At 43.0% G+C, this 21,828-nt stretch overlaps 1 protein-coding gene across 11 annotated transcripts in view; it reads right to left on the bottom strand.

Moving 5' to 3' along the window:
- LOC146583498 (bromodomain adjacent to zinc finger domain protein 2B-like) overlaps positions 1–21,613 on the bottom strand; it is a 67,923-nt gene extending 46,310 nt beyond the window's left edge. For 10 of the 11 annotated variants that reach the window (XM_085272477.1, XM_085272484.1, XM_085272458.1 and 7 more), the window contains exons 1-2: positions 21,402–21,612; positions 7,936–7,978 (exon numbers count right to left, since the gene is read on the bottom strand). The gene's annotated coding sequence lies outside the window, so the exon portion shown is untranslated. Of the gene's footprint in view, positions 1–7,935; positions 7,979–21,401 lie in introns of all 11 variants that reach the window. The other variant, XM_085272454.1, reaches the window with a different exon arrangement.
- Positions 21,614–21,828: the final 215 nt, after the last annotated feature.

Here is a 21,828-nt window from a genome sequence, read left to right on the forward strand (position 1 = left end):
TGAGGTATGTTGGGAAGAAAGACTGTCACGTCATCCATGAGGGCAAGCTGGAAGAAGAATTGCAGTGGCTTTTTGAACTGGCTGAGTTTAGACATGTTAATCAGTAACAGCCTGTTGTACTTCAGACGGGAGGAGAGTGAGCACTGGGGTGTGTTTGCGTGTGTGTTTGTGTGTGTCTGGCACGTCCAACACCACTTGGATTTGAGCTGGGTTGAAGAAAGCGAAAGCTCCAGACCAAGAGATGATCCATCTGGACTGTTTCCTTACAAAACATATGGAAAAATGCAGAAGCTTTTTTTTTTTTCCCTTTTTCTGCCCACAATAGCTATTAATATCGAGCACAGAGCATTTGCTCATGCCCCACTAAGGATTGGAATCCCTTCTGAAACACAGTCATCTTGGAGGATTAGAAAAAAGTGGCCAGGCATTTTCACACACTCACCACATGTATTCTCTGTGTGCAAATATTATAATATAGTCCCATAAACGCTTACAGTAAACTAATTGATGGAACTAAACATATTATTCTCCCAGACACACACACATACATACACATACATGAAACACACACACACACACACACACACAAACACAGACAGGATTTAGGTAAACTGAAATGACGTAATCTGAACCCACAGACATGACATGACTTATTTTGCTCAAGTCATCTGAACAAAGATAGCTTTTCTTTTCCGCTTTGGAAATAATTCTCGCGTGCATCAGCAAGGACCCCTAAATAATCACACCAACTACCTGACAGCAATTGTCCACAGCAGCGCTGAAACCTGTGTTACAATGACAGCTCTGTAAATTGTTTTAATTATAGCCAACACAGATAACAGCCTGTGGAAACATCACCCTTTTCTTCAAGTCTTTTTGTGCAAGATGCAAACATACAGTATTCCCTGAAAATCGCAGCTTGTTATGTGTGTATGTGTGTGCACGTATATGCGTGTGTGTGTGTGCGCGCGCGCATGTGAATACAATATTCATTTTGCTGCAGGAGGACAATCTATGCATAACAATGAGAAGCGCTAATGAAATCAGCCATCAACCTGCGATACATACATATTAAAGCAGGACCTCAGAGTGTCATTCGCTTAGTGCATCATTTGTTCCCAGTCGGTTTTTTCTCTCTGCCACCTGACCTTTAGAGTATGTACGCCCCCCCCACACCCCCTTCACTTCTCCACGCTAAAAATAGGAAGTGTACCTGCAGTACTGTGGCATTAAGCATACACATGTGTGTGTGCATGTCATTGCAGCACTGCACGAACATCATGACAATTCATTTAGAAATGTATACAGCACTGATTTTGGCACAAATGTTCGTTTTTAGGATTCATACACAGACAACTAGTGACTGTCTCCTCCAAGTTGAGAGATCTGACGATCACCTCTTAACGGATGATGTCAGCATTACAAATGTTAACCACTGTCAGAGCTGAATCTTTAGTATAATGTCATATCATCCCAACTGCCAGGCGATCATGCTCCTCCCTTCCCTCTAAGCGTGCTTCGTGGCTATGGTCCCTCTGTCTCTCCCTCTCTCTCCCTAACCCCCACCCCCACGCTGGCAGGGAAATGGATCCCTCCACCTGACAGTGGCCATTTTGAGGCTTCTCTCCTCTCCTCTCTACCCCTGCTTCCTGGTAAACAATGGGAGAGGGATAATTGATCAAACAGCCAGGGAACCCTCCGAGCAGGGGAAGGTCACCGCCCGCCAGCCTAGCTCACTGTGAAGGAGGAGGGGTGTGTGTGTGTGTGTGTGTGTGTGTGTGTGTGTGTGTGTGTGTGTGTGTGTGTGTGTGTGTGTGTTTGGGGGGGGTGTCAGTATGTGTATGAACATTTGTCTGTGTGTATATGTTTTGTGTGTATGATTGTATTGCATCTATGAATGTTTTGTTGTGTATGGCCAACTGTGCAAAAAGGACACAGAGTATTTAGTGTCTATGTACAGTGTGTATGTGTGTGCGTGTGTGTGGGGTGGGGGGGTGAAGGGGGTCTTTCTGACGCTCTTGAGCTGCCATTTTTCTTCCCTGACAAAGACTCCATCTGCCACAGAGCCATTTGCTGCCTCCCGAGTCGGCAGAGCATTCTGCACGCCGCGTTCACCTTGATGTCACCTCTACACAGCTCACGCCTTGCTGACGCTGTAGACACACACACACACACACACACACACACACGCACGTACACACACTTGAACACACAACAACACACATTACCTTTTCTCTCATCTAACCAAAGATATATATGCTTATTGTCTCTCACTCACAAACACACACTTTCAGTTTTTGTCATGCACATATTATCTTGGCACTCTCTCTTCACTCACACACACACACACACACACACACACATTGAATGTGTATGTGTCAAGACAGCGGCCCTCCCTTTTCCTCTGCATGGCTGATATCACTGTGCAACCATCAGCGCTGTGCATTGTGGGAGTGTCTGTTGGGGCAGAGAGACGCGACAGGGGCTGAGGGATTCACACGCCTCTGAAAGACAGCCAGAGGGAGAGAGAGAGAGAGAGAGGGAGGGAGACAGGAGGGGAGGGAGGCAGAGAAAAGAGAGAGAGATACGAAGGGGGCCGGTAACTGGAAATGAGAGATGGCATTTTAAAGAGGAAGCTGAATTTCACCTGCAATTACCGTAGCTCCGGGGCACATGGCTCGGTTAAGAGACATTTCATTCCAAAGCCACTGCATATAGCTGCCGCACTGAGCCCTGAGAGGCGCATAAAGAAGCAGGGAGAGAGAAAATAGAGCGGTGGAAAACTCTCCTCTGCCCTAGATGGCCCTCAGCAGATGCAGTGATGAAAGAGTGGAGGCAGTCAGGGATGTTAACTGGTAAATGAAACCTAGCAGAAAGAGGTAGCATAGAAAGGAAAACAAAACAGAACTAAAGTAAGGAAAAACAGACAGATAAAGAGACAGAGAAAAGAAAATGGGTATCACATTCAGCAGGCCTCAACTCAACCATCTGCACACCAGACCAGACGGTTGAACTGGGACTCAGAGCGCACACGCACACGCACGCACAAACACATGTACACCCACTGAACAAAGAGAAAATCAAATCCAATAATCATAGACACTCACTCTCTCACAGTTAACTACAGGGAAAGCTGGCTATGTTTAATGATTAATATCATTCTTAGTATTCATTCTACTCTTTCGATGAAACCTAAACCCTCTCCCTCTATCTCTTCCTCTTTCTTTCTCTCAGAACTCCAAATCAAGCCATAATGGTTTCCCTGAGGCTCAGTGTCCTGGCTAGTTTCACCAGGCACACTGCTGTGTTTCATAGGAGAAGTGTGACTGCACAGAAACCGTAATGAGCTCTCACTGGGAGCTGGGGGCCTCCTGGCACAGCTAATGGCTTCTCCTGACTACAGCTGTATCCAGGTTACAACCTGGCCTGGCACAACAGGCCCTGGGATGCACAGGCCCAGTAGGGACAAACTATTCCCAGCCACAGGCACACAACGTAGGCAGAAAACGCATCCATAGCAGTGGACTGTGTTTAGTGTGTGGGTGTTTGAAGTAGAGAAGGAGGAAAGAAGACCTGGGGAAGAGAGTAAGGGGGCAGGAAGTGGGAGAGGATGTTGAGAGACAAGGGGTTGAGCAGAAACACAGACCAAGGAATACAGACAGTTGAAGACATGTGGTTTGGCCATAAATGCGGCAGATAGACCCAATAAACCTGAAAGCTTTCATAAGGGAAACAGCTGGTGTGTGTGTGTGTGTGTGTGTGTGTGTGTGTGTGTGTGTGTGTGTGTGTGTGTGTGTCTCTAAGACTGGCATGATATCAGATTTTCAACAAAATTATCATGTCCTATCTATCTATAAAGGTTAATATAAACATTAGGTCACCATGTCATTTTTGAGTACAGATCTCACCAACACTCCTTTCACAACCACAATGTGCAGACATGTCTTCCTTATTGGGGACAGAAAGGCAAGTCCTCATAATGTAAATCATTAAATTTTAAAGTGATGACATGTTGTCCAGTTAAGGTTAGGTTAAAGTACAGGGGAGTAAGGCAAAGCTAAGCTTGGAATTACTCTCCAGGAAAAGAATGGAAGTCAATGCAAGGCACTGTGGATGTTTATGTGTGTATGTAAGAGAAAGAGATGAGGAAACTCTGTGTGTGTGTGTGTGTGTGTGTGTGTGTGTGTGTGTGTGTGTGTGTTTGACTTGGTGGGGGGTGTGGGGGGGTCTGCTTAATTATCTCCATAAGACAGTAACCCTGCATTTTCTAACAGCGCATGCATGCACAGACTAAGTACAGACAATAATGATGGCTTTTTATAATAACAACTCTGCTAATGATAACCAATTACTAATAGTCATATTAACCCATTTGGCTAAGCTTCCAAAATTAAAGCAAAACAAAACACAAAATCAGAACAATCAAGGACAAACAAACATCAAATTTAGAACATAATTGGCTTTAAAACCTTTAAATCTGGTGAACCATGTGACCCACAGAAAAAAAGACAACATCTGGGTTAGGCTGATGAAAGGGCCAAATGCTCTAAGATGACGTCGACAACTTTGCAAAAATGTCTTAGATACCATTTTCTACTCAGGGTGAGGGTAATGTGATTGGTAGGTTGGTAAGTAAGTGCAAGAGATGGCAAAGGATGGATCATCACTTGTTTTCAAACCTAACAGTGAAACAGGCATTAGAGCTGCGTCCAAGGAGCTCAAATTGCAATCCCGTTTGTATGCGGCTAAAAGGTTTGTGATGCATGGGGTTTAAAGGTCTACTCCTAATGTTTCATAAATTACTGGTATACAATTATGTTGCATTATGACACCCAGAACTCAGCATTGTATAGCCAACATCAAGCCCGTACTACAACAAATACAACACAGAGACATACACACACACTCCTGTTGTTGCCCTCTCTAGGAAAGCTCACAGCTTGGGTTCTTTAGCTCCTGTTTTGTCTGGCCTCCATTCAAAATGGCCCCCTCATGACCACGCACATTATGGTCCGGGCAGGCAGCCCCTGAGTGGACTGAGGCTCCCTGGGTGCAAGCAGTGATTCATGGCACAAGTGTCTGTAAAAGAGCAGCCTCACCCCACGCTGCAGCCCTTCATGGGGACAAGAAGAGCAGAGGCTGTTTGGCAGTGGGGGTGAATCAAAAGTCTGGCTACAGGACTGAGCCCTGTCGAGATCATGCGGGCCAAGAGAGGCAGAAGGGGAACAGCCAGTGTGTTTCCTCATGTGCATGTGTGTGTGTAGAAAGCATGAGTTTGAGTGAAAGCGACACAAAGACATGGATGGCTAAGCCCAAAGTAATGCTAGAGTGTGTCTGCTGAATCTACTCTGCTCCCTATCCCGAGGACAATCACACAGTAGCTTTTTAACAATCTTAGCTTCGAGGCAAGTACAAAGTACTAAATGTTTAGGAGTTATCTCTAACACTTCCCCAATCTAACAGAGCACCAGTTTAAAGGGCACTGGGAAAAAAGACACTGTGAGAAACAAAGAGGGCTCATGAATAAGAGCTGAAAAATGATAGTAGTTGCTAGGATTGATGAAACCCTATTCAGGTTTTGTGACAGGCAACGAGACACACAAATTCTTTCCCCTCAGGCTAGAAGGTGTAATTTCCCCTTCCACTGCCACAAGAGTCATGTAAAAAATTATCTATAGCTCAGTGACTGACTGCTTCGAAGTAATTCCAAGCAGTAATTTGTCCTTCTATCTATCTATCTATCTATCTATCTATCTATCTATCTATCTATCTATCTATCTATCTATCTTTTCAGAGACACTCAGAATAGAAACACTGGCATGCTACTCTGTTGTAACACACGGTGGGATGTGGATGGAAATGCTGGCCCCACAGGACACACACACACACACACACACACACACACACACACACACACACACATAAAGAACGGACTGCTGTGGGGCTGACGCAAGACTATCTCTGTCTCACGTGTCTCTCCCCTACGGCCGCCCGCTGCTCCTGACCTTCGAGATGTTTTTCTCTCTCCTTCTCCCTCTCCCTTTATTCCTCTCTATTTCACACTCACATAACACACACACACACACACACACACAGCTCCCAGCCACTCAGTATTTTGTCATTAAAAAGCATTGCATTTCAAGCTTGGATCAAGCAGATGGGGCTGCGTAAGCATTGCTGCTCCTTCGCACAGCACCTTGGCTTAAGTACAGATAGTTTACATGCAGTACGGCACTCTCGCTTAAACACGCGCACACAAACAGACATGCGAGCGCACACATGCACACGCACAACCTTCCTGGAACCGGAGAATCAGCCCGTTTGTGGATGGCTGCTTCACTCGGGTACTGTGCATCTCACTTGTGTGATGCCTAGCTGATGTGGCTGAATACTTTAAGACATGCTCTAAAAAATAACAGCGCTACACAGCAGACGAGGGTATCGTCTCTTAGCAGAGAAAGCCTCATTCTTATCCTAACATATTTTGTAGTCCTTTCCGTAGACCAGTGGTTCGTGCCTTGCAGTGGCAAAACACTGACATAAATACTCACATAAAGTTCAATGGGTTCATAACACACACAATTACACACCCACATGCGTACGTGAATGTAATATAATTATATCTCTGTGCCATTAGACACATTTCTCTGTCTTTCTTTCATTTTCTCTCACCCTCAACATTTGCATATTCCTTTGGGTGTTTGAGTTGAGCAGCTCTTTCCTTTTTCCTTCTCTTGTCTTCCAAGCAACAAATGTCAGCTAATTACACCATAGCTGTTTGGATGAGCTCCATCTTTCCCCTGTGCTCTGCTGTGCTTGTTCTCTATGGGGCTGCAGGAAGAGTCAGGCAGCCAAGACACCAGTTAGGAGCAGCCAGCTGTGGGGGTTGAGCTAGAAGGCTACCCCCCCCCCCCCCCACACACACACACACACACACACACACACCCCACCACCACTACCCACCCCTAGAAATTGATTCCCCAAGAGAGGACTCATCAATACTTATCACAAATGATACAAGCAGCCCGCACCAACCTGCAGGGGATATAATGTATCATTCACAGCCAGAGATGAAGCAGTAATGGTTAGACCTGATAGAATCGGGTCTGCTAACGCACAAGGCTAAAAAGACAGTCACGGGCGAAACAAGTATTTCACTGAGCTCTGCATTCAGCAAAAACCTTCTTTTAAAAGATCCAATTTGATCTGGTGACACACTCACAGGCACAAGGCCATCAAGTCAGGCAGGAGAGAAAGTGCAAGTCATTGTCTGTGTGTGTGGAACAATAAACTGGCACACCACTTGGTGTGTGTGAAGTGAAGCCTTGAGGACGCAGCCGCGCCCCTGAGTACAGCTTGCTCTCACACACAGACACAGGGAGAAAACAGAGAAGGAAGAAAGAAAGGGTCTCAAAAAGGAGAAGATTAATGCTACACGCAGAAAGACACACAAACAACTAAACCCAATCCAAGATCCTAACCCAGAAGCACTGTCGGGCACAGTTAACACCCATTTACATTCAGTGTTGGGTCTGAAGAGATAGCAAACTCAAAGGATGTTTATTAGGCGCGTACGTTTCATACAAATATTCTGATTAGAATGGGAGAAATCTAATTAATTGCTTGATTCACTGAATGAACCCCGAATTTGTAATGTAATCATAACAACTGCTTTTCAAGGGGCTCTTGTTAAATTTAATTGGGGGAGAAGAAAAAAAACATCCTCTTTCGCTGAATGAATGAAAATCGAATTAGGCCTGAAACTGGAGGAGTCTGCAAGTTTGTTCTGTTGCGCCATAAAAAAAAAAGAAATAATTTTTTAAAAACCACTGTAAAAGCAGAAGTGTGTGACAATGTATATTTTCAAAAGTCACGCATCAACTATTTTGTAACATGCATTTTGGGCAGTGTGAGAGATTTTAGAGATGCACTTACTGTTACAGGTGTCTTCAGCTCTTTGACATCACTGCTGTAACACCTGGGGAAAAGCAGAAACAAGAGATCACTGTGGTTCGGGCCGAATACAACAATCTGACTCATAAGAAGAGCAGCATTCTCAAAACGGGCAATTTTGATATAGTACTATGAAGCTTTTTTCTCTTCTTCTTTCATTTCACGACCTGAAAGCTGGCGGAGGCCCTAAAAACTACTTGCACTTCAAAGTTACAGTTACACAGCTTAGTATTTGTGGTTTTCCAGACACATCAAAGGAAAAAAATACAGTGACGTCTGAAACACAGCTGTGGCTACACACACACACACACACACACACACACACACACACACACACACACACAAACAGAAAGATATTCACACCCACAAAAAGTCTCTTTCTCCCTGAGCCCGTTCTTGCAAAACCTGTTTGTTAGAACTGAATCTAGACATTGGAGCTTCAAGTGTGAGGATATTTTCCCTAAACACAAGACAGTTCTTGCAGAGAACCAAGCCTTACCAGCGTTCTCACGCCCATCTCTCATGCATTGTCTCTAAGGCCCTCCTGTGCACTTACAGACCGGGCTTAATCTGAGCAGCTCACCATAACAGACAACACCCTGCTTTGTATATCACACTACAGTGCAGTTTTTACAACTTTCATTTACGCTGATATAACCTCGTGTTGAATAAAAAGAACAGCTGAAGGACAGCTTTCGATTATGAGTTATAACTGGTGTCAGCAAGGTTAGGTGGGATCAGAATGCAGTACCTACAAATGTCACGGCTCCCTGTACACATGCACACAGACTCAGGGAAGCAGACATTTCCAGACACGGCAACACACAAGCAGTGTTACAGCATGTGTGGGTAGCTATCTAACAAGGTTTTGTTGTCAGTAAACACATCCATCTGGTCAACAGCAACTGAATCAAGTCTGGTGGATGCCTCAGCGGCACGGATGTGGTCAGATATTACAATAATAGTTAAAGCTATCCTTTTTCCTACAAAGTTCCCGTCTTTTCTGTTAACGTCACTTGCTCAAATGGTAAAAAGAAAGGGAGTATGTTACAAGTAAGTAAGTCATTTTGTCTGTCCAGATGCCGTCAATTGTTTCCAAAGTCTGTGGTACACAGTGCAACGCATGTCTGTCATTACAACTCAATGTATCACTGAACAGAAATCACCTAGACTGACTGTGTTGGTAATAACCGAACTGATCGAACTGTAATGGTTCCCCTCATTATCTGTTCTCTTACACAAACACACACACACACACACACACCATCACAAACTACAGGCACACACAAATACTTTGATAACTCATCGCAGTGATAATGATAACAGAGAGCCAGGTAGGCTGAATTCATCTTCAGCTTTTTTCATAAAGGCCTATTAGTGGATGATTAAAGGATCTCTGCTCACAGGACTTCACCACAGAAAATGATTTGCCAGCCACGAGGCAGGTGAATTACACTGGATAAGAAAGCCAGTGCTGTCTGCCATCATTTGCCTCACTGAGAATCAGGCTGTTAGTCTATTAACCTCATTTTATGGTAGGATCTTACCAGTTTTACATCAAACATTACAAAACACTCTTTTCCTGTGACTGCAGCCTTGTTCCACTGCTATGTCCTCGTAAATTATGTCAGGGCATTGTATTAAGTCTGCAGCAAACAATTAATTAATTATGGATTCATCTTTTTCAATTAGCTAATAGTTAATTTGGCATATAAAATATTGAAAGGGTGTAATAAATATATATTAAAATCTTCATAAAGTCCAATATGACATAAATAAAACTGCTTGCCCAAGCCCTTTAGATGGATTTTACTACAACAGAAAGACAAAAAGAAAGAAGGCAGAAAAAGTACAAAACAGTTGAAGCCAAAGTCAATGCCAAGCAAAACATTAATCAACTACAAGTTTGAGTGAAACATGATGTGAAAACTTCAAAGCGCTATTTACAGTTGAACAAATACAAATCATCACGAATGCAAAAAGGTTCACCTCAGCATTAATTTAGTGTGACAGAATTCACATAGCCGTGCTTTCTGAGTAACACCGAGATATTTGAATGTCTATATATACAAGTGATCCAACAAAATCGGTGCCCTAAGTTATGCCGGTGAATTTATTACTTTTTGAGTAACAATCCGAATGTCAATTTAATAATAGCCATGATTGCTTAGTCATTTCCATTTAATTAATGTGAAGGCAAATAAAACCAAACACACATACACACACAAAGAACTATCTCCAAAGTAATAATTACCAGCATTTAAACTCCAGGCATGCTTGCACATGGACAGCGTACAACCTAACTGCTATGATGTCTCCCTGAATTGTCTTGTTTGGTTACTCTAATCTACCCCTGTTGCCTCAGCCAAACAGATGTTGACTTTACTTTAAGATTCATACAACCGCTCTCAGGCATCCACACAGGGTTAAATAGAGGGGTCAAAAGAAAGAAAGAAAGAAAGAAAGAAAGAAAGAAAGAAAGAAAGAAAGAAAGAAAGAAAGAAAGAAAGAAAGAAAGAAAGAAAGAAAGAAAAAGTCACGTGAGCCTTCATTTATGAACAAGCTGCTGGTATTTGAGCACGGAAAACAAGTGTACTCTGAAAATATACATATTGAGATTGGCCTAAAATCCCCTGCTTTTTAATATTTGATGCATTGTTAGACGAGCGACACTGGCGAGGTGTTTGTCTCTGTTGTCTCTGCTGATCTCTGGCACACCGGGCCCTGTGGGAGTGAGTTAGTGAGACTTGGCCGCAGACATTTTCCTGAAGCCCCCAGAACAAAACAGGCAAGTCTTGACAGTCTGTCCGCCACCGAGTCGTCACACAATCAGTTGCAGGAAACCAATCCCTAAATAGCAGTGATTCATCTCTTCATCACACACAATGCCAGTACACAGTGCACAAAGAAGCTCTCTCTTCCTCTCTCCCTCTCTCTCTCTCTGTCTTACCCTATCTGCCCCCCCTCCCTCCCTCAGTATGGTCTCTCATGCTGCTTAAAAATAAGTGCTTCTCCCAGCTTTCTTTGCCCTGTGATTTACTGGCAGTGTTTAACTGCAGGGCAGCATCTTTTATCGTTACATGATCTGGGGCTGAAAGCTGACAAAATGGAATCTCTGCGCAAGTACTTTTGTATGTGAGCAAGTGTACGTTCAGGGGAAAGATGGGAACGAGACGAGGAATAAAGAACTTATGTGAGAAACGTTTGCCTAAGTGCAATTCAAATCCCTCCAGCCTCCCAGTGCTGCGTGTATGTGTGAATATACGTGTGTGTTTATCATTCCCCTAAATGGTTTCTTCCTTGACTTGATGGAGCAAGTGCCATCTCGAGGGAACGGGTTACACCACACACTGGAGTAAAGCCCTTTGAGACCAATGAAAAGCTCTGAACATTAGTGCAATCCATTTGTGTGAGCTAGAATATATATATATATATATATATATATATATATATATATATATATGTGTGTGCGTGTGTAATTCCAGTCTTGATTGTATGCTTCGCCCTTTTAGTGCCATGTATGCGCGCATGTTTTTGTGTTGCCATGATAACTTTTCTCTTCGCTGCATTAAGCAGTACACCTCCATTTCCTGCTTTTCTTTGCAGGATCTGTCATTACTGAGTACTGACTTCAGTTGCACTTTGATACCAAAAATGCAAGCAGCTGAATGCTGGTGCATGCTCATGGTAGCGCAGGCCTACACAACAGGTTTAGCGTATCGCCACAGCCTTGATGATCCATCAGGATGACGTGTGAAGGTCAGAGTAGCCGTGACCAACACAGCTGTCACATCTCCTCCCAGCACCCTCTTGGCTAACTGGCCTTCCAAAACACTCAGCACAAAACATGGCCAACTGGGGGAGTACAGGGGCCAGGGCCAACAGAACATGCCTATAACCCTGACTGGGCTTGCATTCGCACTCCATGCTGTAACACAAGATGCTGCAAAGAGGCAAATCAGAGCTGTTTTTCTGCAACGGCAATGCAACTATGACAAGAGAAACCGGCAATGGAAAAACATTATGACATCTATTAGTAGTGGCTTTTAAAATTTAATTCAACAGCCGATAAAGCCACAGTTTTAAATGACTACCAGAGGAAGATACAGTGGAGCTGTGTGGAGAGCAGATGTGAATCCACTTTGATTTCCGTGCCTATGTGTGTGTGCGTGCGCTCGTGTGTGTGTGCGTGTAGCTTCTATTAAATGGATCTGCTGTCTCCTTGATCAAGGGAGTCAATAAAGGGCCAGTGCTGTCAAACCCTCAGGGGTAAGTGTGTATGCACATGTGTGTTCATGTTTGTCCATGCATGCATGTGTGGCTGTGTGTGGTTGTGTGTACTTGTGTGTTATGGACAGATTTTGAAGTACTCTGACAGGTGAGTGATTGAGTGCTTTCATTTCCCTCCAGCGACAACAAGACACTCGCACACAAACACCTGCGCAGCACACACACACACACACACACACACACAGTGGTGGATGAAGAGAGAAAGAGAGAGAGCTGTTGTTTCCTAAAGGATGCTGCTCCTGCCTGCATGCTTAAATTAGCTCTAAATGTTTGGATTACACACGGGAGCTCTCACAGAGGATTTAGCAGCCATAGCCTAGAGTCCAGGGGATGTGTGGATGTTTCCATCTACGCACACGCACACACGTGCACACACACACACAAACACATGCACAAAACGAGTCCACACACAGATCACAAACATAAGTCACTCAAATATTACTCCATACATTCTGTAAACACTTGACAACACAATTTAAGTTTCATCCAGTGTGGACTAAAGATGGAGGGATGCTAGCAATTTAAAAAGCAACACACAGCTTTAAATGGTGTAAACAGGAACAACACACATCATTTCATTCATCAGGTTTTTTTTTTTTTTGCTATGGGCAGAAAATGTTTTCTCATTACGCTTTTTTTTTAGTGCAGTCTCGGCTTCTGTTGGTGGGGGGAGGATGGAGTATGCCAGCAGACGCAGAGACGGGGAGAGAAAAGGAGGAGAGAAAAAGAAGGGGAATGAGGGAGGTCAGCGCCCCCAGTCTCAGATAAAGGCCCTCTCCCTCCCTTCTGCCTCAGCTTTTCGAAGCCCCTGCCAGGATCGAGAGGCGTCTCACGTTACAGCTGTCTCTCAGTGTCATCGTTCAGAAAGAGAGCGCACAAGCAAAGAGCGGGAGAGAGACAGAGAGAGGGAAGGACAGACAGAGACACAGAGAAAAAGAAAGCGGGACAATGCCACAGACTGAGCAGGGCTAGGCTTTCGTAGCTGGACAAGAAAGGAAAAAACAAACCAAAAAAACAGCAGCAGCAGGTTAAACCGGATGAGGAAACCTTTGTGATTTGTAATGTTAATGCAACATAGATTTTCAGTACAATGTAAGAGCATTTCGAAATCACTGACATGTGCTTTGACCTTTTCAAGACAAATTATTTCAAAATGTAGTGTGAACGCAGCTAGTCAGATCATTTCCTCTATGCCACCTGGGACTAACTGAACACTCACAATTTCCTAAGAAGAAGAAAAGGGGGAAATTATTGCCTTTAATACCTGGTGTCGTGTGCAGTGAGACGAGAGAAAGAGAAACACGCTGTCCTTAAGAAAAGAACAGGGCTATAAGAATGCATGCTAAAGGGCTTTTGCAGATTAGCCATTGGTGAGTTGCCTCTCTGCTCACGAGTATCCCTTTTTAACCTTAAAATGCTAAAAACAGCCGCTTGTTCCAGGTCCAGTAATGACTAATCCAATGACTGCCAGCATTTTCAGCTTGCACTACAAACACTGTAAGGCCTTGCAGTTCAGTTCTGAGTTAAGTTACATTTAGAGTCGATGATCATTTCTTCTCCACAATTTTGTTTTCTGAAGAAAAACACAGGATAGCCCCCTCAATTCATAAAAACTTTATGAAGGAAAAGGTGCTGTATGCGCACATTTTTACTCCAAACTATAGCGCTTACACAGCCGACTCAGTGCGAGGTGATCCTATCAGCGTGTTTTACATAAAACACGGTTCTCAACAAATGCACATATAGCTACTGCACAGCTCCAAACTGCTTTTCTATTTGTTTTTCCTCTCTCCTTGTCATTTCTCATGGCGTTTGTGTAGGAGTTAAATATTTTAAATTCTGGCTTAGCTTCAAGCACGCTTTGCCAGCGCAGCTAAAATAAAAAGCCTTTGTGGCAGCAGTGACCAGATTTTAAATGCTGAAGAAGATCAATAAATGGGGGGCTGTCGAGGCGCAATCTCATGCATTTTTGTGTACACGTTAGTGTATATGTGTGCTGTCCCTATACATAAATGCCTGTGTTGTGACAGCAAGTGTGTGTGCGTGTGCCTGTGTACGTGCGCCTTAACACCCACCGAAGCTCACAGCTCCCCTGCCTGCAACAAGCTATTCTATAGTATCATCAAAAACCCCACTGACCCAGGAGGCACACCAATAGAGAAACCAATTCCGACATCCGAAACATTCTTCCCATTTCTTTTCCCATTCCCAGTATCCTTCCCCATCCAAGCACAGCCAGCATGGGAGAATGCAAGAGAAATGTGTAAGTATAGGCCCCCTGCTGCAGATGTCAAGGTGTGGAAAACATCAGACTAAATAGCAGGTTTTCCAGACCTCAATGCCAATTCCATAATCAAGTCCCTGCGCAAGAAAATGTTGGTAAGCGAGACAGGGAGGACAAGGTGGGAGAAAAATGACAGAAAAATCCAATCCAGCCTCCTTCAGCTAATGTTAAGAGACTCTGAATGTATCTATTTCACAAAGCCAAGAAACACTGATGTGATTTCTTTTCAAGAAAATAAATGCTTTCATTATGCTGCCATCTTTCTTGCCACTCTTGCTTTTTATAAAGGCCACCTTAAATGGATGCTTTCAGCTCACATAAAGTGATAACCTTCTTTGCTACGTCTTTAGCACATGCAGCACAGACACACAATTATGAGGACTTGCATGCTCGCCGCTGTGTGGCACGGAGATACACACAAAGTACATCTGTATTTTTCGCATCCTCACTAATGTATAAAACAAAAACAGCCATGAAGTGGAAAAATCATCAGGACCTTTAGAGACTTCATTAAAAGAAACTAGCCTGGACTTCCCAAACAAGGCATCTCTTTGGAGGGGGAAAATCAACCTTTTCACCTTGCTGGTGGAAAAACAGGCATCCCAACGAGACAGAGCATGCACAAACAACCTTGACTTTCATCAAGGAAATTCTCACATTGAATGATAAATAGAGGCCCAGGGGACGAACGGCAAAGAAGCAGCTTATCGCCTTTCCCTCCCAAATTTGGCCGCTCTGTCTTCTGTCTCCTGAAAGTCAACGCCGGGTGACCCACTTGCACTTTACACTGCTTATTGTTCGGTAATTAATCCACCATATGTAATCCACACAGAAATGTAGAAAAAATAAAATGGGTGTTGATTTGTTTAGTCTTAATTAAGAGTTGAGATTGTTTACTTGCTTCTACAACAGAAAGGCATATGCCCAATCTCATTAGTCTGTTTTTTTTTTAACGTAGCTGCATTTCTCACTGTACAGATGGATGCAGATAACTCAGCAAAAGGACAGGCACAATATTAGAAGAGGCTCACTTTAAAAGCTGCTGTCACCAAGCATGCACTTTAGACAATTATTTGTGGATCCTGATGACTATCGGGACGTTCAGAGAACAGGCAGTGTTACCAAAATAGCAAGGTAACATAAGGTTAGGTAGATCAACTGAGAGCTCACCAACTTCCCAGCTGAGAGGACATTAACCTGCGAGGCCATGTGGACACGTATCAATAAGTGATCTGCCTGCATGGGCCTCTAACACACGGCTCACAGCACTAGACCGAGACGAGGACAGAGAAGCTTCAATTTGATCTGTAACAATATGACGCATTGTTAATCTAATGCATGGAAGCTTTTAAGGCTTTTGCTAAAATGCTGCTTCTTCTCAAAGAACCATTAGTCTTTCCAGGATTAATGTCTACTTCAAAAACATCTGTTAAAGTCCTCAGTTTCTTGGTGCATTATTTCATTTGTCATTATTTTATTTTTTTGCTTGTGCATGCACATTCACGAGTAAAAGACTGACCGACGACTGGGAGTGTGTCTTGCATTAGTTCTTGAAGGATCTGGTTAACACAGAGCAGATCTCTACTTCCTCTTTAAATTTCACAGCTCTGTGTCAGCGCTAACATGCAGAGATTTGACAGGGCTCCCAGATGGCCATTATTATCGATAGATTGTTTGCAGATCTTATTAATCTCTGACTAAATATAACTTACTGACATCAATGCATTGAAACATTTAGGCTGACTGAAGCACTTCAGACAGAGCTTAGTAAATATTTCAGTAATATACATGTGTATGGTAATGTGAAAGTTTATTTTTGTCTTTCATTATCAGTTCAGCCTCCTGCTGTTGTGGTTAAAGAATGCATAAATCAGCCACTTTGTCATATCTTGTCACACAGAAACTACAAAGCATGAGCCCAGAGTAAAATCATGTAATCAGTGAGGGGAGACGCAGTAACCGAATGCACAATATTGAAATAGTCGCAAGAATTTCAAATAACCCTTTTTTTCTTTTTTCTTTTATCGTCAGGATCTGCATTACCCCTAAAAAACACTGCTTGATTCATTTTAAGTCTTGATTTGAAGCATAACGCCACTTTTCTAAAGGGCTGTACAAACAGGAAGAGACTGGCAGAGATGTGGCAACATGAAATGTCAATGAAATTCAGAGACCGTTAGCGATGCAAAGTGGGCGGGCCCTGAGTTAAACTTATCTCAAGTTTGAGGCGAGCATTACAAGCGACTGCAAGTGAAACAGCTGACTGACATATAACGGGGAGGTAAATTCTGTGTTAGACCTGCAACAGACCGCCGACCTGTCCAAGGTGTACCCTGCCTTTCAGTCTATGACATCTGGGAAAGGCTCCAGCCCCCAGCCATCACCTACAACCAACCATCATTTACAACGTGCAAAGAGCAAAATACTTCATATGTGAACGAGGCTCTGGGATGGCACAATCAGCCAAGGGGACAGGGACACTTTTCATATTTTGCATTAAAGGATTTACTTTGTTAATCACCAATGATAGTGACATCAAGGAAAAAGAATTTGAGGTTAAAATCAAAATCTGCAACTAAAACCCTATTCACACCTGGCATTACTAGATGTTGTAGTGATCCAATACGAAGTGCACTGCTCTAAGTAAAGGTCTGAGCCACACAGGAAAAGAGCACCTTGGGTCACACTGAAGGACCAGCTATTTAACTGATGTCCTCGGTGTAAGCAGAAGCAGGTATTCATTTGGGCGCCAATTAAAATGTGCAACAGCAGGCGCCAACAATATCAGGCAAAATAGATTCTCTTAGATTGAAAACGCTTTGATTTCCAATTGGGCCAAAGAGTCAATCAGCCAGTCGGAAAGCGGAAGATTAGAGACATCATCGAGCTAGACTGTATAGCATTTCTTATTCTATTAATTCCAGCACATTATTCAAGGGAAGTACATTAGAGACGGCAACACATTTCAGTCCCTGTACGTGTTCAGTGTTAAAGTGAGACCTGATCACATGTGGTCGCATGGGACGAATGTGGAGGCATATTCAAATATACAAGGTGTGAACCTAAGCTGACATAAGCTGCACGATACACTCCTGATATACACACTAAGAAACTGTACATGCTGTAAGTTATAACATCACCCATGTTGTAAGACTTTCATTTTATACACTTGTACATTCTGCACATAACACTATGTTTTTGCACATCGGGTTGAATTATCACTGCATTTCATTCGCTTTGTCCCAGTGCTTCCCACCATGGTGATAAAGTTAATTCTACTCTAATCACACAAAATGCATGTTAAACAACAAGATCTAAGCTCTACTCACTCATCACAGAAGTTTTTAGGAACACAAACAAAATAGTGTGTTAGCTTTTCTCATTCAAAACAGGTTAGTGCTCAGCATATTTAGGAGGAAAGCCGTTAAACTAAAATCTAAAAGCATACATGATATGAATAATAACCCATTTATATTATTGCCCGTTGTAATAAGGCACCATTTAAATTATCAACATATCTCATAGTCGTGTTTGATTTTTGTTCCTTTGCCTTTACTGTATTCACACCAGTCAGACTTAAATGACAGTCTGTAACCGAGGAAAACCCTGGTTTATGCGTGCGCGTTTGTTGTTATTTTGTTTTTATTTCTCCCTCTTGCTGAACTGTTTGTCCAATTAACCAGCATGACACTGATGTGACCCAACAGATAAAGACCAGCCACTGCCATTGGTAAATGTCATCTCATTTGCTGATAGGCTCATATCTGTCAACGAGGCTGTGATTGGCTCAGTGTTCAGCCGATATATGGAAGCATCCCTAATAGAGTGGACGTATTTTTTTTTATCTCATATTAAAGTTTTAAGCAAGAGCTGCCTCATACCAATGACTTGATCATTCCTATCATGCACACCTAATAAATCGCACTTCATTTCATCTGTAAAAGAACACAAGGATGGGTTTCCTTCAAAAAAGAGAAAAAAAAATAGATAGCCCCCATATTCAATAGCAAGGGATTATAGAGAATTCAGCCTTGTGTGCACATGGGATTGTCTTCTCAAAAGCTGTCCAAGTTCTGTCAGATTCAGCACCCCCAGACATAGAGCTCGTGAACCTAATTTCACCTAATCAGCTTAGTCAATAGCAACCGTTTGCTGTGACTTTGGTAGACATGCAAATAGGGCTTAACTATGTCTATCCTTAATTCCTGAATGTTCAAGTCAAGCAGAAGTCCTCCTTTATCTCTTCAAAAACAACAGTTCCAATTTGAGAGGGAGAAGCAGAGAAAGAATAAAACTCCAGCCGCGAGTTGACTTTTTTTTTCTTCCCCTTGGCCTGGCAAGGAGAGACATCTCTGATTTGAGTGTGCTTGAGGTAGCACAGTGTGCTTTCATTTCAAACCAACATGGCAAACAAACTCTGACAGATTTGTTCCCCTTTTTTCACTTTTGCTCTTGCTCAGTCTCTCTCAAATTATGAGAAAACACGCTGCACAAATATATTACCACTTCTTGTCGGTTTGTATGTTCAGCTGCAGCATTTGCGCGCACACACACACACGCGCATACGTACACGGGAGCACAAACACTCACACATATATTCAAACAAATCCGCACCAAAAAAAAAGATGCCAACAAAAGAGAGTTGTGATAGAAAACTGGGAGACACTGTTCCGTTTCAATTCACTGATACCACTAATGGCTTCTTAGCAGCTCCATGAAATCAAGCAGCTGTCATGTCGATGCATCAGCAGTGAGAGGAGGGAGAGCCATCCCCATAAGGACAGAGGCACCGCGCCTTCATGTTTGGCTAAACATCTGCTCCTCTGCACTCCAGCTTTTGCAGCAATAAACGGGCAAACAAAAGAGGTGGGAGGTGAAATGATCTGATTTTCCATTTCAAAGCATTTGTTCAGTTTGTTTTCTTTGTCCCCCTCCTTCCACTACACCCTCCAACCCTAAACACCCTCCTTTTTCTCAAACTGCTTTACAGGACATGGGGAAGAAAAGTGAGATCAAGTTGTAACTGTAAGGGGCAGGGACACATTTTTTGTGTGAGATGGATGACACAAAATAAATAAGGTCACCATTTTCCAGTCTGCTAAAAGTCTTCAGTCTAAACTGTTGCAAGCAAGTATCATGGCTCAGCTAAGAGATAATCCAAAGGAAGGCTAGAGGTGCATGTGTGCCAGTGTGCACGTCTTAAACCTGTCAATCTAGCAAACTTATCGCTCACAGATCTATTCAGCTAAACCACAACAGCTGAAGGAAGAAGGAAGGACCTGTTTTTTTTTTAACATAATACTATTTATATAACTTTTGTGAGTCTAATCATACCTAATCACTTTTTTATACTGAAATCCAATTAAAATCCAATGAAAATTATATTTTTTAAAAATAATCTTCCCTTAATATCATTCCAAGTAATTTGCCCTTATATCATTCCTTCCTTCCTTTCTTTCTTCCTTCCCCCCTCCTTCCTTCATTCATTCATTCATGTTTAGCTGCAAAGACAAACATTGGGCAGCACCGAGTAAACGCCGATCTCACATTTATCAACAGTATTATCTTAAAACATCACAAATGCGCCTGTTTATCGACGCCTGTCTCAAAACACCAGCCTCTCCACTTACGTCTCAAAACAAGAGAATCCTGACATGTAACCACACGTCACTTTGTATTTGCTTTTTTAAAGCACCAAACATCGAAGTAAAACTGCCTTAAAATGATCGTCTGCGACTCTATCAGCCACCTTAATTTCCTTTCAAAAAGGAAAATAAAAGAACACACACGGGACGCGATCCCCCGTCTCGTTTTTTCCCCCTCTACCAAGTCTAAAACTTTGGTAAAACTTGAGGAAAAAAACGTCCATTTCCTTTTAAAGTAGCCTGGATGTTTGTATGTGTGTGTGTGAGAGAGAGAGAGGGGTGGGGGTGGGGGTGCTTTGGTGTGGGGGGGGCGGTGGACGAATTTAAAATAACCAAGATGGCGAGAGGCTTGTTGTTTTGGAAGGGGCAGAAAAAATGGAGGATATTGTAATATACACAAAGGGATAAATTTCAACAACTCGGCCAAGCGGCTGCTAGCTTGCCTGCACGCCTCTCGGTTTGAGGAAGCGACCGCGATAACAGCTCCCCAGCAGGCTGGCCAGCAATACGACTAGCGACACGACAGGGAAAAAAAGCTCAAACTCTGAACCGCTGTACAAAGAGAAATTAATATTATACGTACAAGTTAATCCAAACTGAAGGGGGATATTTATGTATTTGTCGCCTAATTGTTTTATTTTCGCGTCGGGGGACTGTTAAACTGGATGGCTTTTTAACGGACGGACTAGCGAGGACCAACGGCAGTCCAGTGCCTCGTAGTTGCCCCCCCCCTTTAGGTTACAACATCCACTACACTGAATAGGCAGCCAAAACAGCCAACAACTGTACATTTTCACGGTTGATAAATTAAAAGAAAAAAAGAACAACACAAACAAAACCACGAAGCTTTCGAAAAAGTTTAATTTCGCTATCAAATTGCGACCGCCGGAGTGAACGGTGCGAGAGAGAAAAGGGAAAAGAGGGACACAAAAGACGATTTCCACTATCAGGTCAACACTCCGAAGAAGGAGAGGAGGAAAAAAACACTTCGTTTTTTTCTTAAAAAGGAGAAAAAACTTTAACCAAACGTATCGCTAACGACTACGGGACACACGGACTGAATGAATTACACCGCAACGAGAAAACAGGAAAGTATGTATAAAGCAGTTTACACGAGCTGAAAAAAGCCAAGAAACTAGAAACGAAGCCAAGCGAGCTCTCTCCGTACGCAGCTCATCGCCTGTTCTGTGACGGGGCGAAAACAGCGTCAGTGAAAATAAAACACTTACCTTTTTTTAGTTTCGACACTTTACTTATTTCCAGCGTGGTTTTTTAGTTCAACTAACACTTCGGCTCGGTCTTCTTCTCGCCTCTTTTTTTCCTTGGTCGGTTTTGGTTATGAAAGAGGTCGGGGACGAATGATAAAGAAGGGAATTGGGCAGTAATTGAGTCTCGGTGTGTGAGTGTGTGTGTTAGTTACTAACAGCAGATTGAAGGAGACTCTTCTCAAGGTTTATTCAGCTCCACTTCAAGGAACCGACCTGACGTCAGCTCACTACTGCCACACAAAGAAAACTTATTATTTGTGCAGCGGCCGTAGTAAAGGAAGGATACAGTAATTGACCGTTATTACTTTAAATGCGACATTGTCATTAGGTCCACGGCATGACAGGGATGTAGCGGGAACTTTATTTATGATGTTGTTAGCGCCTTATC

Source organism: Mchenga conophoros, linkage group LG1 (genome assembly GCF_057382185.1).
Source record: "Mchenga conophoros isolate Kocher_MC1m ecotype Shallow Benthic linkage group LG1, M_conophoros_male_GT1.1, whole genome shotgun sequence".
Classification (NCBI taxonomy): domain Eukaryota; kingdom Metazoa; phylum Chordata; class Actinopteri; order Cichliformes; family Cichlidae; genus Mchenga; species Mchenga conophoros.